Here is a 27106-nt window from a genome sequence, read left to right as displayed (position 1 = left end):
TACATCTCTTCCCTCTCTTATTCCCACTCTTATGTTTAACAGGGATCACATTTCAGTTAATTTTCAACACTTAAGAATAACTGTGTGATAATTACAGAATTAAACCAGTCATATTAAGTAGAACAGACAAAAAAAATATACTAAGAGGGATAATGTATTAAGTTGTCCATTAACAGTCAGGGCTATGCTGATCAAGTCACCGTTTCTCATAGTGTCCATTTCACTTCAGGAGGTTTCCTTTTTGGTGTTCAGTCAGTTGTCACCGATCAGGGAGAACATATGGTATTTGTCCCTTTGGGACTGGCTTACTTCACTCAGCATGATGTGTTCCAGATTCCTCCATTTTGTTGCAAATGACTGGATTTTGTTGTTTCTTACTGCGGTATAGTATTCTAAAGAATACATATCCCATAATTTCTTTATCCAGTCTACCATTGATGGGCATTTAGGTTGGTTCCAGGTCTTGGCTATTGTGAATTGTGCTGCAATAAACATTAGGGTGCAGACCGCTTTTTTGTTTGTCAATTTAAACTCCTTTGGGTAAATTCCAAGGAGTGGGATGGCTGGGTCGAACGGTAGGGTTATCTTCAGGTTTCTGAGGAATCTCCAGACTGACTTCCATAGTGGCTTGACCAGTTTGCATTCCCACCAACAGTGGGTTAGTGTCCCTTTTTCCCCACATCCTCGCCAGCATCTGTTGTTGGTAGATTTCTGTATGTGAGTCATTCTAACCGGGGTGAGGTGAAACCTCATTGTGGTTTTGATTTGCATTTCCCTGATTGCTAATGACCTTGAACATTTTTTCATGTGCCTGTTGGCCATTTGGATTTCCTCTTTTGAAAAATGTCTATTGAAGTCCTTGGCCCATCTCTTAAGTGGGTTGTTGGTTTTGTTTTTGTGGAGTTTCTTGATCTCTTTGTAGATTCTGGTTATTAACCCTTTATCTGTTCCATAGTTTGCAAATATTTTTTCCCATTCTGTCGGTTGTCTCTTCACTCTCCTGACTGTTTCTTTTGCAGTACAGAAACTTCTCAATTTGATGCAATCCCAATAGTTGATTTTGGCTTTGACTGTCTGTGCCTCCCGGGTCTTTTCCAGAAATTCTTTGCCTGTGCCAATATCTTGAAGGGTTTTTCCAATGTTCTCTAATAACTTAATGGTGTCAGGACGTAGATTTAGGTCTTTAATCCACGTTGAGTGGATTTTTGTGTAAGGTGTAAGGTAGGGGTCTTGCTTCATGCTTCTGCACGTGGAAATCCAGTTTTCCCAGCACCATTTATTGAATAGACTGTCCTTGCTCCAGGAATTAGTTTTAGATCCTTGATCAAATATAAGTTGGCTGTAGATGTTTGGATTGATTTCTGGTGTTTCAATTCTGTTCCATTGGTCTATCCATCTGTTTCTGTACCAGTACCATGCTGTTTTGATTACAACTGCCCTGTAGTATGTCCTGAAATCTGGTATTGTGATGCCTCTGGCTTTGTTTTTGTTGTACAAGATTGCTTTAGCTATTCGAGGTCTCTTGTGCCTCTATATGAATTTCAGCATCATTTTTTCTAGATCTGAGAAGAATGTCTTTGGTATCTTGATTGGGATTGCATTGAATCTGTAAATTGCTTTTGGGAAAATGGACATTTTGATGATGTTGATTCTTCCAATCCATGAGCATGGAAGATTTTTCCATTTTTTGGTATCCTCTTCTATTTCTTTCTTTTAAGATTTTGTAATTCTCATCATAGAGATCTTTAACGTCCTTGGTTAAGTTTATTCCAAGGTATTTGATTGTTTTTGTAGCTATTGTGAATGGGATTGATCTTAGCAGTTCTTTCTCAGTCATGGCATTGCTTGTGTATACAAAGGCTGTTGATTTTTGTGCATTGATTTTATATCCTGCCACTTTGCCAAACTCCTCTATGAGTTCCAATAGTCTCTTAGTAGAGTTCTTTGGATCCTCTAAGTACAGAATCATATCGTCTGCAAAGAGGGATAATTTGACTTCTTCCTTCTTGATTTGTATTCCTTTGATTTCTTTTTCTTGTCTGATGGCTCTGGCTAAAACTTCCAGAACTATGTTAAATAGCAGTGGTGAGAGTGGGCATCCCTGCCTGGTGCCAGATTTCAGTGGAAATGCTTCCAACTTTTCCCCATTCAATAGGATGTTGGCTGTGGGTTTTTTATAAATTGCTTTGATTATATTGAGGAATGTTCCTTCTATACCCAATTTGCTTAGAGTTTTCATCATGAAAGGGTGTTGAATTTTATCAAATGCTTTCTCTGCATCAATTGAGATAATCATATGGTTTTTCTTTTGCAGTCTGTTAATGTGGTGAATCACATTGATTGATTCGCGAATGTTAAACCATCCCTGCATACCAGGGATGAATCCCACTTGGTCTGGGTGGATGATTTTCCTGATGTGTTGTTGTACTCTATTGCCCAGAATTTTATTGAGGATTTTTGCGTCTATGTTCATCAGGGATATTGGTCTGTAATTTTCTTTCAGTGCTGCATCTTTCTCTGGCTTAGGGATTAAGGTGATGCTGGCTTCACTGAAAGAATTTGGGAGGATTCCCTCTTTTTCGATTGTTCTCAATAGTTTGAGAAGAAATGGGATTAGTTCTTCTTTAAATGTCTGGTAGAATTCAGCAGTGAATCCATCTGGTCCTGGGCTTTTCTTTGTTGGGAGGGCCTTTATTACTGTTTCAATTTCTGTTTCAGTTATGGGTCTATTTAGGTTTTCGATGTCTTCATGGTTCAATTTTGGTAGATTGCATGTGTCCAGGAATCTATCCATTTCTGATAGGTTTTCCTGTTTGCTGGCATACAGGTCCTTGTAGTAATTTCTGATGATTCTTTTTATTTCTGTGGTGTCTGTTGTTACGTTTCCTTTTTCATCTCTGATTTTATTGATTTGGGTCTTTTCTCTTCTTTTTTTAGTTAGTTGGGCCAATGGGTGTCAATTTTGTTTATTTTTTCAAAAAACCAGCTTCTCGCTTGGCTGATTTTTTGTAGTGTTTTTTTTTTTTTTTTTTGGATTCAATCCTGTTAATTTCTTCTCTGGTTTTAATTATTTCTCTTCTCCTACTAGATTTGGGTTTGGTTTGCTGCAGTTTTTCTAGGTCCTTAAGGTGCACTGAAAGCTCATTTATTTGGTACCTTTCCAATTTCTTGATATAGGCACCTATTGCTATAAATTTGCCTCTCAATACTGCTTTTGCTGTATCCCATAAGTTTTGATATGTTGTGTTGTTGTCTTCATTTACTTCCAGAATGTTTTTGATTTCTCTTTTGATTTCTTGAATGACCCAGTGTTCATTCAGGAGCATGTCGTTCAGTCTCCATGTGTTTGCATACTTTCTGGGGTTTCCTGAGTTGCTAATTTCCAGCTTCATTCTGCTGTGGTCTGAGAAGCTGCATGGTATGATTCTAATTCTTTTAAATTTGCTGAGACTTGCTTTATGGCCTAGTATGTGATCAGTCCTAGAGAAGGTTCCATGCACTGCTGAGAAGAATGTGAAGTCTGTAGATGCAGGGTTGAAAGTTCTGTAGATATCTGTTAGATCCATTTGGGCAATAGTGTCAATTAAATCTGCTGTTTCACAAGGCTGAAATTAAGTTGTCATCTGAGACTGATCTTTTCTAAAGCTCAATTGAAGAAAAATTCACCTCCAAACTCATGCAGGTGTTGGTAGAATCCAGTATCCTATAACTTGTTGGAATGAGGGCATTCGTTTCTTGATGTATATTGGCCAGAAGCCACCCAAAATTCTTTGCCACATGCTGCATAGTTGTGTTGCCTTTCAATGCTAGTAAGTGAAAGATTCTTCTAGAAAGACAGTTGCCACAATCCTATATATTATAATCTCAGTATTTCTTTCACTCTAACTGTAATCCCTTGGTCAGAACCAAGCCACGGGAGATGTCTGAAATGTCAAAATAACATGACCTCTTTGAAGACATTAGGAAACCAAACTCAATGAAGTATTTGGTACGATGGTTTGGGACTTGGAAAACATTTGTATAAATGCCTAGGGCAGGGTATTGCATACTGTACATGCTCAGTAAATATGAGACACAGAAATAGCAATGATTGAATGTATGTAAGTCTGAAGCTCAAGAAAGAAGCAGGACTAGTGTTCATTAGCAAAAATATTTGACAATCAAATCTATGGCATATTGTATTAAAAGTGACTAAAATATTCAGAACAGATTTTTATAGGAAAACTGTTTCTTCTGAGAGACAATTAAAGTATAAAATCCAAAGTAAAAAATGATATCAAATACTTTTCTAGTTGGAAGGATCTTCTGGAAGTAGGAATTGCTTTTCAAGGGGTTCTTAATAATTCTCCATTAATTAGAAGTAATACATTATAATTTCCCGCATAATTCCAAGGAATGAGATGAGAGTCCACTATTTGCAGGTAGAAATTTAGTTTTAGTTATAATCTAATCTCTCTCTTTTTTTAAAAAAAAAAAAGATTTATTTATGTATTTAAAAGTCAGAGTTCCGGAGAGAGAGGAGAGACATCTTCCATCTGCTGGTTCCTGGGTCGCTCTCCAAATGGCTGCAATGACCAGGGCTGGGTTAGGCTGAAGCCAGGAGTCAGGAGCTTCATTTGGGTCTCCCACATGGGTACAGGGACTAAAGCATCTCAAGCATCCTCTGCTGCTTTCCCAGGCTCACCAGCAGGGTGCTGGATTGGAAGTGGAGCAGCCAGGACATGAACTGACACCCACAGGAGATGCCAGCACTGCAGGCCCCAGCTTAATCCACTATGTAGGCCCCATCTAATCTCTTAATATGTGGAGATTTATTGCTCATGACCTGAAGCCATTTGTTAAATGTAACGTAAATTTATTTCTATGTTTAGGCTTTCCATATATATATATATATATATATATATATATATATATATATAATTTGCAAATATACTATTCCAAAATTTGTTTTTTCAAGTGTAGGGAAAAAAATTCAACCATCATTAAGATTCTTGTGACTTCTTTCAGTTGCTGAAGTATATACAGTATCACATAACAGGTACATGAGTGATCTTGTTGGTTAGGTTGGATTGCTTCTCATTTCATCAAATCAGCAAATATTTAGTGGAAGTCTGCTGTATCCACTGGAACAGCTTTTGAGTAAATTTTCCTTCAGTTATGGAACACACCACTGTCTTTTGAAGGCTGTTTTAAGTTGTATTCCTGAAAATCTGACAGTACAAATAAGGTGTTAGATAAAACTTTGAGTTAATTTGCATCTTTCCATAACACTGTTACCATGGTGTACCTCAAAAATATTTTAATTATCTTAAAAGTGAGAGAAAATAAAGTTCAGCAGGTGACATATGCTAAAAAGCAGGGATGTAATGATAATTCATATCACTACTATAAGTTTGCTTATAATTATAAACTTCTGGTTTGTGAAGCACACAATGTTCTGAGTTTTGACTATGAAATGATCTTGATTTAATTTCTAATAGTAAAAGGAAACAAGATATCATAGGTAATTTATGGAATTGTGCTTCCGAGCAGGAAATAGCCTCATTTACATCATTGTTTACAGTCCCCTTTTTGTCCACATACTGTTCCATGTCTAAGGATAGGGATATAGTAATCCTGAGTACTCAGGTACATCAGTTTCCAGGACAATGTTTAGCACATGACAGGCACTCAATAATATTTAATCAATGAATACAGTGCAATGGGTAAAGTTTCATGATCAAATTTGAGAACCCACTTCTTTACCAAGAATTTATCAACATCACCTTAGCATAATGTTATTAGGCACAGACATGCAAAATACACAGGCTGACAAACTGCTGACAAAACTTGCCCTTACCCTCAAAGAGGTTCAGACAAGGCAAAGGACAAACCAAGCCTTTTATGATTCAAGCAGATGGGTGGGAAGATACAGACTATAATGGTAGAGTGCCTAGATACATTTCAAACAGCTCTGCTAGTATTGAGGCAGAGGATGGCAGAATGGGAGGGCGGAACCCCTGTTCTCCCAAAGCTTACAATTTGGAGAGGAAATGTATAACTAAGCAGTTTCAATAGATAACCACACAAGACCCCCTAGGCATATGTAATTCGTGTAGCTCTGCTGTGTTACCAGTGCCTTGCATATTTCTGGCACTCAATAATGATTTGCTGAAAAATAAATCAGAGTTTGAGAAAGGAAGTGAATACTCTTATCATGATCAGGGATACCAATGACAAGAATCCTGGATTTCAAGGATGGTCAGAAAATCTGTGTGTGACACAACTGACTTACAAAAATGAATTCACAGAGAGTATATTGAAGGACTAAAGGGCATAACAAATAGCTCTGTGGCACACCCAGAGGCAGTTTTGGAGAGTACTGAAGTTATGACATTTATTAGGATTCTGTGATATAGGGAATTAGATTTGAATTGCAAAGGAGCATACAGCCCCAGATTTTTTTTAAAGATTTTATTTATTTATTTGAGAGGTAGAATTACAAATAGAAAGAGGGAAAGACACAGACAGAAAGGTCATGCACCTGCTGCTGATCTGAAGCCAAGAGCAAGGAGTTTCTTCCAAGTCTCCCATGTGGGTGCAGGGCCCAAGCACTTGGGCCATCCTCCACTGCTTTCCCAGGCCACAGCAGAGAGCTGGATCAGAAGTGGAGCAGCTGGGACATAAAACCAGCTCCCATATGGCATGTTGGTGCCTCAGATGGACGCTTAGCCTATTACTCCACAGCTCTCACCCACAGTCCCAGATTTTGTTAGTGGAAGATGATCAGAGATCTATCAAGAATTCTTCATGTCTGTTTGCAATGTGAGTGCCTAGTGCTGGATGGCTTTCACACATTCTATTAATTAAAATTAAACATAGAACATCACAATAAGGATTTTCCTGTGTTTTTCTATTGATAGAAGTTCATTAAAATGGAAGTATAACCCTATAATGGAAATGTGAGACAAGTTTAAAGCTTTTCTTTGCCACTTACTGAATATACAATGATAGATGACTTCCTTAACTCCCCTAATATTCAGGTTGATGCCTTGAAATGTCGTCAGTGAGAGCATCTATGAGATTGGTTATGTGCTCTTTAGTTGACTCTGTCTTACAGTGAACTCTTGTGGATATGCTGAGCCATTTTGTAACAGATTCTCTGTCCAATCAATCTCTAATTAAGAAGGGACAAGAATTGAAGATGGTGTTGTAGCACAGTGGGTTAAGTCACCACTTGGGACATCCATATCCCATATTGGAATGCTGATTCAAGTCCTGGCTACTCTGCCTTTGATCCAATTTCCTGCTAATGCAGCCTGGGAGGCTGCAGATGATGGCTCAAATGCATGGGCTGCAGACACACATGTGGGTGACCCTGATGGAATACTGAGCTCCTGATTTCAGCTTGGCCTGTCCCTAGTTGTTGTGGGAATTTGGGGAGTGAACCTGTGACTAGAAGATCTCTCTCATTGTCTCTGTCTCTCTCATAAATGAAAATAAATAAACATTATAAAATAGAAGGAACAGGAGTTGTAAATACTTCCATCTTTCTTGAAGGTGTTGATAAGACTGTAAAATAAGGAGTACCTTTAATAACTGGTGAGTCTCATAGAGACTTCAAAACAAGGACATAATTTTTCTTTCACTCTGACTCAAAATAAGCTACTAGATCGTCTGAGTTCTCTATTTTGTGTGGTGTTTATTTTACTCACATCAGATTAACTTGGACCTTTTGTATATGCGTGTTGGTGCCATTCTCCAGAACTTAATATATGTAATAGGACATGTCATAACAGAATCCGTTGTAGCTGCTTAAAGAACATTTTAAATTGTGGGGAAAACTACGCACTGGTAAACAATTTTACTTAACTATATGCCAATCTGAAAAAAGGGAAATGCACTTCTGTAAACACTAAAGAAATCATTTAGAATTGTGTAAGTATAGAATCAGGGACCATTCTGAACTTCTTTTAAAAACAGTCATAAATTATTCAAATGAATGAAAATTAGTTGCTTTTTTCCTGGATGTTAACTCTCTTAGTAAAGTGAAGGAACAAGCTCACTAACTCAATACATCAGGGACTTCTGAATACTTAAGCCAATTTATTTAAGCTAAAACCTTTCACAACCTTAAGTCAGTGTTTTAAATGTCACAAATCAAATAGTGCAGTGTGAAATGGACCACATACTCTAAGACTGAAACTAAATTCTATATTTGGAAAATAAATCACCTTTTAGCCAAAATACTTAAGAAAACTCCCCTATTGTATTTGAATAATATAATTCATCTGAATTATGGGTATGATAAATCTGAATCTCCCCAAATTTACATATTTGTTTAATTCAGGCAATCATTCTAATACAACTCAGGCAATCATTTTGGTACTTTATAAATATAGGATTGATTCTTTATTATTTACAATCTCCTCCTTTTGTGATATATTCATTCAATTGCAATGTATTTATTAGAATCTCTTTTATACAGTAATTGCTATACCTTTTAAATTTTTTTAAAGATTTTTTTAACTTAGTTTAGAAGGCAGAGCTACAGAAAGAGGGAGAGGGAGACAGAGAGTGAGATATCTTCCATCCACTGGTTCACTCCCCAAATGGCTGAAATGCACAGGGCTGTGCCAGGCTGAAGCCAGGATCCAGGAGTTTCCTTCAGGTCTCCCACATGGGTTCAGGGGCCCAAGGCCTTGGGCCGTCCTCTGCTGCTTTCCCAGGCACATTAGCAGACAGCTGGGCCAAAAGTAGAGCAGCCGGGACTCAAACTGGGGCCCACATAGGATGCCAGCACTGCAGACAGGAGCTTTGCCACTATACCCCCTTTTTTAAGATTTATTTATTTATTTATTTGAGAGTCAGAGTTACACAGAGAGAGGAGAGGCAGAGAGAGAGAGGTCTTCCCTCCGATGGTTCACTCCCCAATTGGCTACAATGGCCAGAGCTGTACTGATCCGAAGCCAGGAGCCAGGAGCTTCTTCCAGGTCTCCCGCGTGGGTGCAGGGCCCAAGGACTTGGGCCATCTTCTACTGCTTTCCCAGGCCATAGCAGAGAGCTGGATCGGAAGTGGAGCAGCCTGGTCTCGAACTGGTGCCCATATGGGATGCCAGCGCTTCAGGCCAGGGTGTTAACCCACTGTGCCACAGTGCTGGCCCCGCCACTATACCCTTTATTTAAGGATGCTTGGGCAGACATGGTTGAAGAATAACAGTAAAATATAAGTCTAAGCATTTAAAGGTAAAAAAAAAATCTGGTAAAAACCAAAAACATTTTCTTTGTTTCCAAGAGGGGCTTTTAGTACAGGATAGCCTGGTTGGTATGAGACTGGCAGATGCCTATGGAAGAAGGCCTCAGACTGATATAAACACAAGGGACCTGGTAAACATTCATTGTTATTCAACAAATATTCACTGAGACTTAGGTATTCTTAGGCACAATTGTAAGTACTAGGGATAGAAAGGGAAGTAGGAGAAACATGGCCCTTGCTATCAGTAAAGCTGATAGACACAAATAGACAACATCATCAATGAAATGACATATTATAAAAACAAGAACTATGAGACTAGAATAATTGATTAAGAAAAATGTCTCTGAAGAGTGAAATTTTATTTTAAATTTTCTTTATTTATTCGAGAGGTAGAGTTACAGACAGTGAGAGGGAGAGACAGAGAAAAGGTCTTCCATCCACTGGTTCACTCCCCAAATGGCTGCAACAGCCTGAGCTGGGCCAAACTGAAGCCAGGAGCCAGGAGCTTCTTCCAGGTCTCCCACATGGGTGCAGGGGCCCAAGTACCTGGGCCATCTTCTACTGCTTTCCCAGGCCAGAGCAGCCAGCAGCAAGCTGACACCCATAGGGAATGTCGGCACCGCAGGCAGAGGATTAACCTACTGATCACAGTGCTAACCCCAGGGCTGAATATTTTAGCTGGGATCTGAATGACCTGAAGTCAGTAACCATATGGAAATCTATGCGTTGAGCATTCCTAGCAGAGGGAAAACATGGTGTGGTTTCCCTGAATGAAAATTGTTTATTATGTTCTAGGAAAAACAACAAAATGCATTCACTGTGGTTAGAATTGAATGAACAGAGAATGTAGTATGAGATGATGTTAAAAAAAAAAGTTGAGGGGGGATAAAAAACATATATGGTCCTTATAGCACAGAGTCAGGATTTTCTTTTTATGTTTTTAAAATCTATTAGACAGTTACAGAGACGGAGAGAGAGAGAGAGAGAGAGAGAGAGCCAGAGAGCGAGTGAGCGAGCACAAGTGGATTCACTGCCCAAATGGCTGCTGCAGCCAGAGCAGGGTCAGGCCAAAGCCAGGAACTAGGAGCTTTATCGTAGTCTTGCATGTGACTTATAGAGCCCCAAGCACTTGGGCCATCTTCTACTGCTTTCTCTGCTCATTAGCAGGCAGCTGGATCCAAGTGGAGAAGCCGGGACTCCAGCCGATGCCCAAATAGGATGCCAGCATCACAGGCAGCAGCATAACCCGCTATTCCTCAACAGTGGTCCAGAGCCCAGGTTTTGGATTTTACTCTAAAAGTAGAAAAAAGTCAGTGAGGCGAGACATGCTCTGATTTATGTTTATAAAAAAAAAATCACTCTCTCTGTTCTGTTAAAAGTGATTTTTAGGAGGCAAGCTGGTAACAATGAAGACCTGTTAGGAGGCTGTTGTAGAAGTACAGGTAAAAGCCGATAATAACTTGAAGGAAAATGGTAGTAGTCAAAATGGGGAGAAGTGAATGGTAATTTGAAGATAATGGTTAGGGGACTTACTTATGGACTGAATGTGTCTGAAATTCAAGGTCAGAGAAATGAAAGATTTAATGGTGATGCTTCATTTTTCTGAATTAAGTAACTGAGTACATGTTGGTGCCATTTTCTGTAACTGGGAAAATGAGTAGGAAATATGTTTCAGGAGAATGTGAAGTAAGGATGGTAGAATGAAGATGTTTTGGGAAATAACTCCTAAAGCAAACATCATAATGGAAATCTGGAAATAATAGCAAGAAGAGAAAAAACTGAAAGATATCATGTAGTATCCACATCGATTTGCAAAGCATTTTAAAACATTTTAAGATCTCCTAAAATATTTCAAGAAATTTGTTTGATTTGTGTGTGTGTGTGTGTGTGTGTGTGTGTGTGTGAGAAGAGTTGTGATCTTATAATAATGACTGGTGGACAGAGCTCTTTTCCCAATTCTTGCTCCACAAGGAAAAAAATGTGAATTTCCTTTTACACCTAGGCTGGTAAATCACGTTATATAAAGAACTCATATTTTATTATTTTAAAATTTTTGGTTGTGCTGCAATTCTTAACACTTTATTTAAAAAATTAGCAGTTACATAAGTAATACTTATTTATGGGGTACATGTGATATTTTGATACACATATACATATTCTAATATCTGATCATGGCAAATATGTACATCTCAAGAATTTAACAATCTTTATGATAAACATTCAAAATTATATCTTCTCATTTTTAAACAGAGAAATATACTGTATGTTAACCTTTTCTACAGTTATCCCACTGTGCAATAGAACTCCAAATCTTCTTTCTTCTATTTAGCTATAAGCCAGTACACATTAATAAGCATTTCACATATTTTAAATTGTAGCAGTGGACAGTGAAATAATGAGACAGTCCAAAAACTTTACCTTGGTATATGTAATGAGAAGGTAGTAGGACAATGAAAAGATTGTAGAACAAGTTGAGCCAAGTATAGATCGTATGTATTCTGTGTCCCTGAGACACAATAGTCAGTTTTCAGGAAGGGATCATTAAAATATTTAACATTTATTGAATTCTCACCGCATGATAGGCATTGTTTTGTTTGGTTTACATGTATATGTTACTTAGTTCAACTCATAGTAATCATAAATGAGTAATCCTCTTATTTCAGAAATGTTGAGGAAGTTGGAGCAGGTCAAGAGGGTATTGGCTGGAGAGCGCATCCTCGGTAATTGCAGTGTCACGTGACTTCTTGTCAAAAGCCTAGCTAAGGGATGAAGCTAGTGGTGAGGAGAGCATACATAGCGTGAAGTTTCTAGGGAACAAAGTAAATTCTGAATGCTCCTTGCCCATGAGGGATTTAGAACGTGGGAGAAACAGTAGTTTCCACTGATGAAAGAGACAAGGATAAGAGGGTCCTTGGAAGAAACCCAGGCTTCAGTTTTTATGGGAAGAGAAGGCAGTATTTGATATAATGGAACAGGATGTGGAATATTTTACTGACAATGAAAGAGAAGTTGCAGAGTAAGGGCACCGTATTTAGGAGAGATGGAAATAATCAGTTTGGTAATGGGAAGGGAAGCATAAAGAATTATAGGAATAAAAACATACAGGAGGAAAGACAACCAACGGAGTGTATTGGTTCTGGATACTGGAATACACGGCTTTCAGGAATGGTCACATAAGAGCACTCAATGGACATTCAATGTTAGTAGTAGGTTGGTGGGGGCGTGTTCTTGAATTAAGATGCCAACGATAAGACTGGTAAGTGGTACAGAGAAAGAGAGTGTAAGGTAGGGTGACAGGTTCGTGGAAGCTAGTTGTTGAAGAATTATTTTTTTATCCTCTATGTCTTTTGATTCGGATGCTCCGGTGCTGTGTCTCGATAGTGACATTTAATATAATTTAATGATCCCACACTATGTCTAAACACTACAATAGGCAATTTACATCCCATTTAACCCCATCAAAGAAAAACAAAATAATATACATCCCATTTATTATTATTGCAATAAAAGTAAATTTTATTCCACCATGTTTCTCCCTATTTAATTATTATATTTAGGAGCAGTAGTAGTAGTAGTAGTAATAGTAGTAGTAGTAGTAGTAGTAGTAGTATATAAATAGTATAGTTTAAAGGACTGCTATTAATGTCTCCTGTTGAATAAATAATGTCTTTTTTTCCATTTTAGCCAGATATCTCTAGTTTTATTAAAGTTGTTCAATAGAGTTGTTAAAGGCATTGACTTTATATCTTCCCTTCTTTTTTTCTTATTATACTGCAAGGTAACTTCTAATTTTTAACATTTCTTAAAACAGGTCTAAGGTCCAAAAGGAACTAATGACTAAAAGATATTCTACTTCTATTAATTAAAAAATAACGTTTTAGTAACTAGAATCCTTATGATATTCGTATTTATTGGATCCAAAGATTTTTACCCAATTTTGTATGTCTAGTTAATATACAGATTACTATGCTGATTTGTATAGCTTATGAAATAAAATTTAACTGGTGCTCTGAAAATTTTCCAATGAAAGTATCAAAATCCTTTATGTTATGCAATATCTGAAGATAACATAACCAGATACTGCCAAATACGTTAGGTCATGTTTTGTCTCATTTTTCATTTTGTGTATTTCAGTATATTTCGTCCTCAATGAGTCCCAATGTAATTTCTGGCTCATTATACAACAATTAAACATACAGTTTAGTGATTCAGATTTGGTGAGTTCAGTACAACCTTCTGACCTTGGATTGGCCACTGAAGTGTATAACAAGGAAAAGGGACATGTTAGTTAATATAATAAAATTTAACATGTTTTTCTTCATTCCCAGTGAGAGATCAAATAACCCCATTCGATTCCTAATAGTGAGCACACTAGTGCTATGATTGAGTGTACCTAGTTCAATTATAATAACTGATTTTGTGGGTTATATGAAATGACCACTTTTCATAATATTTTACTGTATAACTTACCAGTTTGTTCACCTTATTCTTTATTCTCTTACTTAGCATACAGCATAGCATTATTAATCACTTGTTAACAATAGCATAAGTGTAAATGTAATACAATTTAAATTATTAACAGCTGTTTTGTCATAATTCACTTGCTACAACCTCAAGAGAGAGAATATGATCTGGTGTGTAAACACAAATCCAAAATATAAAGATACTTATTTTTATGTTGAAATTATAATTTTGCAACATGATTTAAATAATTGGTCTTAAATTTCAGAGTCCAGATGATAGTTCCATTTTTGCCATATTCATATGTTCCTACTACTATAAATTATTTTTGTGTTTGCCTTCTTCCTAAGAAACAACATGCCTGTAGCTTTATTACTTTTTCTAATATACATGAAATAAAACACTTTTACTGTATTTGTCAACATACCAACTGAAATAATCTCAAATACTCCCAATAAGTTAATTATACCTTCGAGAAAAAGGTAATGAAGATACTATCAAGTCTAAATATAGTCCCAACATATACAAACACATGCACATAAACAGAGACACATAGATACACACAATTTCACAATACACCCATACATCTATACATTCTCATACATGTATGCATATAACACAGACACATACGGAAGCATAAGTACATACATGAAGAATCTTTTAAATTTACTGGAAAATTAAGTGAAAGAATAAATTTATTTTGGTGAGAAAAATTTTGAAGTCATTCCGTAATTATTCATAATATGCATTTTTCATATTTTTTATTTTTAAAGACTTGTTTATTTATTTATTTGAAAGGAAGAGTTATAGAGAGGCAGAGGCAGAAACAGGGAGAGAAGTCTTCCATCTGCTGGTTCACTCCCCAAATGGCCACAACAGCCGGAGCTGCCCCAATCTGAAGGCAGGAGCCAGGAGCTTCTTCCAGGTCTCCCATGCAGATGCAGGGGTCCAAGCACTTTGGCCATCTTTTACTGCTTTCCCAGGTCATAGTGGAGAGCTGGATCAGAAGTGGAGCTTCCGAGTCTCAAACCAGGGTATGTATGGGATGCCAGCATTGCAGGCAGCGGCTTTAGCCACTATGCCACAGCACTAGCCCTTCATAAATTTTTGAAGACCCCTCACATATGCAACTTACTTTCACTGGATAATCTTATTTTTTATTTTTGTACCTCTGTTTGGGCTTTATTCAGCAATACAGAATTAAAGCAACCACCTTTAATTCAGAACAGTGAAAATATGATGATTTTGATGTTAAAGAACTTGATTTATAAAAGAATTTTTAAATTGTGTTTAGCAAATGAAAATTAGCAGCCCTTTTGCAACTGCAATCACTAATTTGTAATTTGCTAAAGCATTAGTACTTTATGCTAACAGGTGTTAATTTGTAACTAAAATGAAAATTCATGATGTCCTTGAGCTAGCTAGAGTCAGTGTCTTTTATTTCTAGTCCAGAAATCTTCCCACAAAATGAGTTTTCATGAAAGATATAATACTGGCGGGTTCAAAGGGTAAATTCCTGTTTGTTTGTTTTTTTTAATTTCTTACCTGGAGTTTACAATTTCTTATGTTACTAGGGATTTGTTATGATGACATTTGTTGAATTTTAAACATTAATTTTTAGAAACAAATCAAGGCTTGATCTCTAACAATGTATGATTTCAGCGATAATTGTATAGTGATGACATGCAACCACACACACACACACACACACACATACATTAGCCAGTTGAATAGACCATAATTAAACACTAAATGGGAGTAGTCACTTGGATGGTAAACAAAGAGAAATTCAAAGTACCAGAATAATAACCAGATAAAGTTACAGGTCTATGGATTAAGAATCTCATTTATCAAGTAGCCTTTGGCTTGTCAGGGACTGAGCTTTTGCAGTAGTCACCATGTTCTTTAGATACTCAGTGACTGGCTAAATGGGCTGTTGAGTGGAAGAATTACAGAAACTGTTATTTGGTACATGATTCAGTGGAATATGCACAATGAGCCTATATAATGGTTCTCCCCAATAATAATAACAAAAAGTAAAGCCTAAAGTTGTCTTAGATTAGGTTTAAGTAGTTGATTTCTCTTTAGAACATTTAAAATTAAAAATAGAAAAACAATTGTAAAATAATTGGCATTCTTATATGAAATTCAATTTTCTACTTAAAACATGTTGACAGTAATGTTCATTTTTATTATCTGCTCTTTAGCTTCCCTCTACCTTCTTTATGCCTTTCAAAACCTTCTCAAATAAAGTAATTAGATAAAAGAATCCTATGGATTTGACTGTATGGGTTGAAACCTGCCACTACCTAGTAACTCAACTGTGGGATTTTAACATAATTTCCTCATAAGAAAGCTGGACCTAAATGAAAGATCTCTGCAAGTGAGATCCCAGTAGAAAGAACAGGGCCATCAAAGAAGGAGGTACCTTTCTCTGAAGGGAGGAGAGAACTTCCACTTTGACTATGACCTTGTCTGAATAAAATCAAAGTCGGTGAACTCAAAAGGCTTCCATAGCCTTGGCAACTCATGACTAGAGCCTAGGGAGATTACTGACTCCATAAATAAGAGTGTCAAATTGTTAAGTCAACAACAGGAGTCACTGTGTACTTACTCCTCATGTGGGATCTCTGTCCTTAATGTGTTGTCCAATGTAAATTAATGCTATAACTAGTACTGAAACAGTACTTTACACTTTAAGTTCTGTGTGGGTGCAAGCTGATGAAATCTTTACTTAATATATACTAAATCGATCTTCTGTATATAAAGAGAATTGAAAATGAATCTTGATGTGAATGGAATGGGAGAGAGAGCGGGAGATGGCAGGGGTGCGAGTGGGAGGGAAGTTATGGAGGGGGGGGAGCCACTGTAATCCATAAGCTGTACTTTGGAAATTTATATTTACTAAATTAAAGTTTAAAAAAAAAAAAGCTCGATTCCAAACTTTGGAGAACATTATTGTTTGTTAATTACTCTGTTCAACTTCCTATGTGATTCTCCAACTAAAGGTACCTTTCTCCAAAAACTTGAAGATCATATAAATCAGGAGACAAATTGGAAACTCAAGTTCAAGAAATACAGGCGAGTCTGTATTCACTTTCCCCCATCCTTTCTTTCCTTTACTGTCCCAGGGAATTTTTTATTTTCAGTAAGTTCAGAGCTAGATATTGTGGCATAGCAGATGAAGTAGCCGCTTGAGACACCAGCATCCCAAACCAGAATGCCTGGGATCAAGTCCTGCCTATGCTTCTGATCCAGCTTCCTGTAGACTGGATATTGCCCAGCCCTGCCTGGGGCAATGGGACCCAATGAGCAAATGAGCTTCCACCTCATCCAACAGCAACAAAAGTGATCTGAGTTGGAAAACTCTTCCCTCATCTCCAGTGAAAGTGGAGCATGATCAGGTGCCGGTTTTGCACCCTCACTTGCAAGTATTTACACCATGCCACTTTGTGTCCCACTTCTGTGGAGATGATGTCAGTGGGGCTGAAACTGGAAGGTGGGAGCTGTACTTGTACTCCACATGTCTTCAACGTCATATTGTGAGTTTAGGTCTCATCTTTGCTAAAATACTGTTAGCAGGACCCAGTGGGAAGATGAACGTTCATACCTGCTTTACCCTCAACAAAGGAATGGATACTTAACATGAAAGAATTAAATAGGATACAGTGGCTCACAGTAAAATGGCCCCACATATCCAGGACTTACTAGAAAATTATTTATTATACCAAGAACCAGGAACATAAGAACTTGAGTGAAAAAGACAACCAATAAATTGGACAGCAAGAGTGGGCATCTTGTGTTATGACTGTCGTTTTTAGACTTTGTTTATACTCCTATGGGACTGTGGTCTTCCTACAGTTTACTTGTTGAATATTATCACTGGTGGTGAATTATGCCTGTGATTATAGAGTGGATTAAAATTATGTCTTTGCAAAAATTCATGAAAAGAAGGGAGCAAAGGAGGAGGATTGGCAGAGGGAGCAGGGGAGGGAGAGAAGCAGTTATCTTCTTAGAACTGTATCAATGAAACACATGAAACCTATTTTCTTTATATTAATAAAAATAAATCAAATGTCCAAGGGTTGATGATTCCTGTATATAATTTTATGTAATGTTGTATCTGCTATTAAATGAGTACATCTGGTATTCCTATATATCACCTAAATTTTTGAAATATATATTGATTTATTTGAAGGGCAGATATACAAAGAGAGACAGAGGTAGATCTTCTATCCACTGGTTTACTCCCAAGTAGTGAAACAGCCAGGTCTGAGCCAGGCCAGAGCAAGGAGCCAGGAATTCCATCCTGGTCTTCCACATAAGTGGCAGGGACCCAAGAACTTGGGCAATCTTCTGCTGTTTTCCCAGGTGCATTAACAGGGAGCTGGATTGGAAGTGGAGAAGTTGGGACTCAAACCAAACTCTAATAAGGGATGCCAGTGTTGTAAGTGGCATCTTAGCTACTGTGACACAGTGCTAGCCCCTAAAGTTTTCTTTACTTTACCCTAACTGGTCCCTAACACTTGAAATTCCAAGTTTAGTTAATAATTTGTTGTATTGGATCTTTTCTGTTCAAATGACTTTATTGTTCTTCCTCTTTGATTTGATCCTGGGTATTATAGAAGTAAGCAATTTTTGTGTGTTTTTGGGCTTCCCTAAGTCCTGTTATTCTGTTATCCCTTATATATGCCAGGCTATGGTCATGACTTCCTTTGAAATTAATGCAAAAGAGACCACAGAAGGAGATAAATAGCACTTGAGCTGGTAGCTCACAAAGACATTTGGTCTATTATAGGATATTTGGCTTCCACTGGGCTGACTGAAATGGTAACTGAGGGAAAAAATTGATTTATAAGTAAATTATACAGAAAGAAAAAAATTAGATGTGTAAAGTATAATATAGAAAGAATGTTGTGATGCAATATAACTTTAATTCACTTAAATGATGTCAAGAAACTCAAATGAAACATTTGAGATATTCTGAGAAATTTTGTTGGATAGACAATATTTCCTTAATCACGATCCAACTCAAAGGCTAAATGCTGGTTTGAAGTTGTCAAAGGAGTCTGGTAGACTAATGGAAGGTGGGCATAGGGATGACTAGAAGAGAGAGACTTTCTTGCTCTCCTATATGAAGCACATAGTTACTATAGCTGCTTCTTCTGTTACTGCACTTCTCTATCACTGGCCAGGGGACACCCAATTCAGACCAACATAGTAGTATGAGGAAGATTCAGGTTCGTAAGTAGGAGAGAATTCTGTCCAGCTCTTACAATAAAGCTCTATCTGGACTGCAATGTCTACGTGTGATGGGTGAGTCAAATGATCTTTTCTGTTTAGTAGCTGACTTTTGGGAAAGGCAAACTGGTTTTCATTTGCCAACTATATTGTTTTTTGTTTTTTCGTTTTTTTTTTTTTTTTTTTTTTTTGCCAGGCAGAGTGGACAGTGAGAGAGAGAGACAGAGAGAAAGGTCTTCCTTTGCCGTTGGTTCACCCTCCAATGGCCGCTGCAGCCGGCGCGCTGCAGCCGGCACACCGCGCTGATCCGATGGCAGGAGCCAGGAGCCAGGTGCTTTTCCTGGTCTCCCATGGGGTGCAGGGCCCAAGTACTTGGGCCATCCTCCACTGCACTCCCTGGCCACAGCAGAGAGCTGGCCTGGAAGAGGGGCAACCGGGACAGAATCCGGCGCCCCAACCGGAACTAGAACCCGGTGTGCTGGCGCCGCTAGGCGGAGGATTAGCCTAGTGAGCCGCGGCGCCGGCCCAACTATATTGTTAAAACCCAAAAGAATATTGCTGGCAAATATTCTAAATCTTGGAGGAAGAAATAATTGGAAGAAGGCTTATTCTCTCAGTCCTAAAATCTGTACCATTAAATGCAAAGGAGATAGAGACACATACTCAGGGAATGGTGAAAGGCAGAGAAGAATGGGATTGTTGTGTTCCATATTATTTCGATATGTCCTAGTCATCCCCCATGGATTGTGAATGTTGGAATATTGATTTGAAGGGTACAATGAAAACTTTGGGGTTTGAGTAGAATTAAAATTTTTTTGTTTTTATTAATTTTTAGAAAGATTTATTTGAAAGGCCAAGTTACAGGAGAGAGACAGTGACAGAGGGATAGAGACAGATACAGCGAGACAGAGAGACATCTTTCATGTACTGGTTCACTCCCACATGGCTGCAACAGCTGGGGCTGGGCCAGGCTGAAACCGGGATCCTGGAACTCCATCCAGGTCTCCCATTAGGGTGGCAGGGGCCCAACACTTGAGCCATCTGCTGCTGCTTTCTCAGGTGCATTAGCTGGGAGCTGGATCAGAAGTGGAGCAGTTGGGATTCGAAACAGCTTTCATTTGGGATGCTGGTGTGGTAGGTGGCAGCTTAACCTGCTGTGCCACAATGCTGGCCCCAAGATTGCCACTTTTAGACATACTGGGTGCAATATCTCATTTGCAGAAATGTTATTTGTGTGGATAAAAATATGATTGGTACCTCTTACAGTGAAGTAATGCTCAAGAAACACAATATAAGTGGTAGCTCTGGGATAGTGGTCTAGCAATCTGCACAAAGCTGCCCTTCCTTAAATCAACACACTTTCTGGACTGAGTCATCTCAAGGACCCCTAATAAATGCTTTGTAAAGTTGAAGCCATAGGGAATGAGCTCTCCAAGGAAAAATTTCATATGCATGTTATTGAGGGATTTACATCACTGTTAAAAGTGGGGTGTGAGGGCCGGCGCCGCGGCTCACTAGGCTAATCCTCCGCCTAGTGGCGCCGGCACACCGGGTTCTAGTCCCGGTCGGGGTGCCGGATTCTGTCCCGGTTGCCCCTCTTCCAGGCCAGCTTTCTGCTGTGGCCCGGGAAGGCAGTGGAGGATGGCCCAAGTACTTGGGCCCTGCACCCCATGGGAGACCAGGAGAAGTACCTGGCTCCTGCCATCGGATCAGCGCAGTGCGCCGGCTGCAGTGCGCCAGCTGTGGCGGCCATTGGAGGGTGAACCAATGGCAAAGGAAGACCTTTCTCTCTGTCTCTCTCTCTCACTGTCCACTCTGCCTGTCAAAAAAAAAAAAAAAAAGTGGGGTGTGAGATGAAACTGGCCTGAAGTGTGGTTAAGGTGTTCCTCTCTGTCTTTTCATCAATTCTCTCTACAGAACCAAATTTCCCTGTTTTCTGTATTAACTTAAATAATAGTTGAAGTTACCAAATTATTAAAAGTTAAACATAGTTAAGTTAATTGAGGGTCTTAAATAGCTTTCCACTATTATTTATTGATATATTAATTATTAATTACATGTTTATTTATTAACTTATTTTATTTATTATGTGAAAGATGGATTAACAAGGATGAACCGTAGTTCAGAACTCTTGATAATGATAAAACATTAAATTGTCTTTTTAATTTTATATACCATTGAGTTTCCATTTTCAACCCTGTATACTTAGAGAAAGCACATAGTCAATAATTGGAGGTACTGCAGAACTGGACCAGTACATGGAAAGCAGGTAACAAATTTTATTTTCTGGGATAAGAACATTTGCAGAATCTTATTATTCCTGCTGGCTAAGCCCTCTTTAACCAAATTTATAGTTGTGGCAAACCTGAATTTTTTGTATTGCTGCATCACAAGAGGCCACAGTCTTCACCCTTACTTCATACCTTGGTTAAAATTTAGATTGTTACCAAAAGGAAAGAAACTTCTCTATTTTTGCCTGCTAACATTACCACCCACATGCAGTATGAGTCTACACATGGCACATCCCACTCTCCCTCATAAGCTGTATGTTTTCACTGGAGAGAAAGTCTGGCTGCTTTAGATATGTAGAGATGATAACAGTGACACCATTGAAGATTGTTTTCATATTCAATTGCATGTCTGCTTCTGGAAGAGAGAGAGAGAGAGACTGAGATTGAGATTGTTTTGGAATATATAGGGATTGTTGTTTAAGGGTGAGTTGGCCAAGAATAGTTGTGGTTTTTTTAAAGATTTATTTTCCTTATTTGAAAGAGTTACACAGAGAGGAGAGACAAAGAGAGAAAGAGGTCTTCCATCCGCTGGTTCACTCCCCAGTTGGCTGCAATGGCTGGAGCTGCACCAATCCAAAACCAGGAGCCAGGATCTTCCTCCAGGTTTTCCCATGTGGGTGCAGGGTTCCACAAAATGGAAATGTGTCAACAGCCAGACTTCTGGTCAAGAGCTGAGATAAGCTAAAGTTTAGAGAAGGACAAGGGGACATCTCTTGAATTTCTACTTCTACTGATTTCTCAGGCCATAGCAGAGAGCTGGATAGGAAGTGGAGCAGCTGGGATTCAAACCGGTGCCCATATGGGATACCAGCACTGCAGGCGGTGGCTTCACCCATTAGGCCACAGTGCTGGCCCCCAGAATATTTTTTAGGAATATCTAGTTCATCTACCTTCCTGGATGATATGTGGGAAAGATGACATGAATGATATACTCATCCCAAGTATGACTATGATATAGTTTATAATAAGAAATTTTACTGTTGAACATTATTTTTGGACTTGGTTACAGGCCCAGGGTATCTTAGAATTTCTGTGCTTGATTGAATATAGGTCTGGCTGGCAATAACCCACTTCAAAGGAGTCACTGAACAAAGGAAACCTTTCCAAATATTCTAAAGAATGTTTTAGACTTAGGACTCTAAATAACAGCCTTTGCAATTAATCCTTGGAATATCAAAAGCATTTAAAGGCAGCAACACATGGAGCATTTGAGAGGATGAGTAAGTACATGAATGTAGAAGGAATGAATGGGGTAATGAACTTCTCATGACAGAGAAAGCCAACAGGAATGTGTGTTTAGGGGAATGCTGCTTCCTTCCACATTGACCATGTCATAAAGACCTTAAAGTACATATGAGAAGCACCATACATGAAGCAGACACTGCTTCAAAACCATAAAAAGGAGAGCTCCCTTCGACAGTGGAGGTGGTGAATCAGGGAAGATGACCCTTGATTCCACAAAGATAAGTGAACCAGTTAGTCCAGGGACTTGAATCCTGTGAATGCATTGCTTCCATCTTTATTCCCAGGTCTCTAGAAGACCCCCAAAACACCAAAGACTGCTATACACTTGGGTTTATTCCTTAACTGCCCACTTCAAAAAATCCTTTGAATCCTCACTTTCTCTCCTGAGGAAAAACACAAAAGGATAGTTATTTTTCTTTGTTCTCCAGGGAGGAGCTCCTTTTCTGTTCCATTACACTTCCTTATGACTGGCTGCAGGGCATAGCTGAGGTAGAAATAAGTACTAGTCAACAGACTGTCGGTGGTAAAGGAGGCCATAGAGATTTTATCCATAACAAACGTCTTATCACAGATCACAAACTTGGGCCACAGAGGCTCAAATGAATTTATTGAAGATGTGAAATTTCTAATGGTTCTGTGACATGGAAACTTGATTCCTTAATTTAAACTATTGAGAGATAAAAAGGACCTAGGGAAGTCCAACATAAGTGTTTCTCTCTGAGTCTTTCTCTTACTCTCCGTGAAAAGTGACTTCGCTAGAGGTGTGTTTTCAAATCCTCTTTCCTGTGCTTGCCTGAATTAAGTATCATAGCTGTCATTCTTTGCAACTATGATTTGTTTGTTCTCTCCTATCTCACTCCCATGCTCTTTCATCTTCTGTCAGGTTCAATTAATCATCTGAAAATTAGACTGCTGGTGGCCTGTTTTACAAAATGGAAATGTGTCAACAGCCAGAGCTCTGGTCAAGAGCTGAGATAAGCTAAAGTTTAGAGAAGGACAAGGGGACATCTCTTGAATTTGAGCTCATATTTCTATCTTAGAATTGCATAGTCATCTCTTAAATGGCCAGTTTCATTTCAAGAGATACAGTAAATGAGATTTACATCCTTCAATATTTGTACCTTCTTTCCTTCCTCAGAATTTTGAGTGGATTTGGAATGAAGGAACTTGGGGTAACAACAATTATGGGTGGTTTGGGAGTATTGTGTTATCACTTTTCTCTTTTGTTTTAGCTGAGTTTAGTTTATTTTCAGGAAATATTCTCAATGGTTAGATAATAATAACTTGTAAAAAGGATTATAGAAGCTAAAGATACTTCTTAAATCAGGAAGAAGAAAACAGGAACAGGTTTATTCTCTCTTGGGTATGAAAACCATCCAAAGAAACTTAGGGGAGGGGAAGGAAACTTTACTCAGAGAAAGATGGAAGCTGGCGGGCACTAGAATGGGCAATGCTAAGTTCTTATGAAAAAATGATAAATATCATGATGTGGGTGGCTGGGGAATTGTACATGTTTAAGAAGAACTCAGAGTTATAGGATAAGTTGGGCAGAGAAACTACCTTCAGCCATGTTGTGGGTGGTACCCTACTTAAGAGTGTGCCTTTCATATATATTGTACTGTGAAGTGCACCCTTCTGAGTAAGGTAATGCTTGACAAGTTCGACATTTTTCATGTTGAATTCCCTAAGAAAAATCTGTCCCAAATAAGATTTTCAGTGGACTAGTAGCCTCTCTCCTAAGTAAGTATAGCCAAAGAGACAGAAGTTTGCACTGGAGGAAATCATCCTTCCCAATACTAAGTAAAAGTTTCTAATGCGGACACTATTGATGCTCTCAATTGTGCTTTCTAAATGCAACAGGTATAATCTCATTTCATAGTTATAGGAGGATTAGGGTATCCTGTTGGCCTCTATGTTGGGATGTCAACATGGTTTTACACAGGTTCCATATCTGCACAACAGGACAGCTGAAAACTCCGGATTAGACATGGACCTAGCAGCCGAGAGTAAATGAAGTATGCACATATCCACTAATGTGTTAATCATAAAATCGTGAAGTCCATCATACTGTATGCCAGGCATATTGTTTTATATGCCATGCCATATGCTACAATTACAGTAGATTAACAGAATAGGCAAAATGTTCTGTCTTCAGAAGTTAATATGCAGATAGTACAAATGTGCAACAGCTACCAAATTAGTAGAATCTGAACTGCATGTAATATCTGTAAGCGCTATGGAGAAATAATGCAGTATATTAAGATTTGGGAAGTACTACAGAGAGGAGATATGGCAATTTCAAATAGGGTGATCAGAGAAGATTTTTGTGAGAAGGAATTATTTTTGCAAAATCTTATGTTAGGTAAGAGATAGAATAAATCTTCAATCTCTCATCATTCTAAGGCTTTCCCTCTTCCCTAGGAGTAAAAGGGTTTCTCACTTTTTCCTGCTGCTTTTTTCTTGTTGTTCATACCTGTATTCAACCCACATGATTCCAGTCCTATTCCATAGGATTTTGTGATGCAAATTCAGGGAAATACCAAGGCACTTTGGGTTAAGAAGTGACAAATAAAGGTGAGCATACAGATAAAGAGGCTGTCAAACTGTGCAAGGTATCCCTAAGGCAGGACAATAGGGAAAGGGGAGAAGAAGATAATGATAGCCATTGCCATGATGCTTGGGGTAGAGGGGTTCTCTCTTCCCTGGTAATTTTCTAAGACACATCAGTAAGGAATTGAAAACATTTAAAGTTATGCTTTTGTTGACATTGATGATCTTTGATCATGAGGAATACAGATCAGAAACTGAGAAACACATATCTTCTCTGAAATTTACAACTGCCTGTTAAACTGATGGTGGCTGTATGCAGGTGTGTCTACAGAAGAAAGAATCTCACTTGCTGTTTTCTACCAACCTAAATACAGTACATGGCTATTATGGCTGTCTTTGTTTAGCATTGCTATAGCAAAATATCTGAGTACCTATTAAAAAAAAGATTTTATTTAACTCACAGTTCTGGAAGACCAAGAACATGCTGCTAACATCTGTTTCTGATGAGACCCTCATGGCGGATAGCATCATATAACTTGTGCAAGGAAAGGAGATCACATGGTGATAGCAGAAGCAAGACTGAGCTGAGGAAGGTAAACTTCATTTATAATTACTCGCTTACACAGTAACAAATCTAGTCCCATGAGGCATAACCCACTCATGGGAAATGAGGGGTGACCTAATCCCCTCCCACTAGGCTCCACCTCTTAGAGGTTCTACCACCTCTCAATACTGATACTTTGGGAGCTAAGTTTTCACCATATGAACCTTTGGGGACCCTAGCGATGATGTTTGTGCTTCTACATCCCTATTAGATGGAATAGAGAATGGCCCAGCCTAAGGCGACATGGTAGTAGGAGAACAAGGAAGTGTGAATTGACAGACCTATTGCAATAAATCTCCATGAGAAGAGAACTCATAGATCTGCAATATCAAGAGTAGATTGGAGCCTTTCCTATTAGGGTTCACTGGTATTTTGTCTGCCATGGAAAATGGACAGGAAAGTGATATTTCTCATTGTGTGTAAACTGCACAGAGAGAATAGCCCTATAAGGTGGGTGGACTTTGAGGCATTCAATTGGGAAGAGGGAGAGAGAGAGAGTGAGAGACAGAAAGAGATTTCCATCTGCTGTTTCACTCCCCAGATGGCTATCATGGCTGGTGCTGAGGCAGGCTGAAGCTAAGAGCTGTGTGCATCTCCCAGGTCTCCCATGTAGGTGGCAGGAGTCCAAGTACTTGGATCATTCTCTGCTAATTTGGCCATTAGCAGAGAACTGGATCAGAAGTGGAGCAGGAGTGATGCAAACCAGCAGCCATTAGGATGCCAGCATTGCAGGTGGTGGCTCAATCAGCTATGCCACAACACCATCCCCTCTTCAGGTATTGATATACAATACATACTTTTCCTAATAAGGAAGGGAAATTTCAGGACTTTTTGACATTAAAATGATTTCCTTAACCCCAGTCTTCATCACTGTTTATTAAAAACCTGCAAAATAGGTATGATGCTGGGCTGGTGCCGCGGCTCACTAGGCTAATCCTCCGCCTTTCGGCGCCGGCACACCGGGTTCTAGTCCCGGTCAGGGTGCCAGATTCTGTCCCGGTTGCCCCTCTTCCAGGCCAGCTCTCTGCTGTGGCCCGGGAAGGCAGTGGAGGATGGCCCAAGTACTTGGGCCCTGCACCCCATGGGAGACCAGGAGAAGTACCTGGATCCTGGCCTCGGATCAGCACGGTGCGCCGGCCGCAGCGTGCCGGCCACGGCGGCCATTGGAGGGTGAACCAACGGCAAAGGAAGACCTTTTTCTCTGTCTCTCTCTCTCACTGTCCACTCTGCCTTGTGGGGAGCAAACCGGACTAGACTGAGTTACTGGAATTGGGACTTGTTCTGTGCATCTGCTCTCCCACAATATGGCGCTGGGAGAGAAGTAAACAGCTTCCGCACAGCTGCCTCCAGTTCAGCTAATAAACTGTAGGACTTGCTCCTGATTGGAGGAGAGCAGCGTACTCGGCGTGTGGGCAGCCGAGTTAGGATTGGCGGAGGAGGACTATAAAGGAGGAGAGAGACGGCATGCACCAGGAACAT

This window comes from Oryctolagus cuniculus, chromosome X (genome assembly GCF_964237555.1).
Source record: "Oryctolagus cuniculus chromosome X, mOryCun1.1, whole genome shotgun sequence".
NCBI lineage: Eukaryota > Metazoa > Chordata > Mammalia > Lagomorpha > Leporidae > Oryctolagus > Oryctolagus cuniculus.
This window is presented reverse-complemented; position numbering follows the sequence as displayed.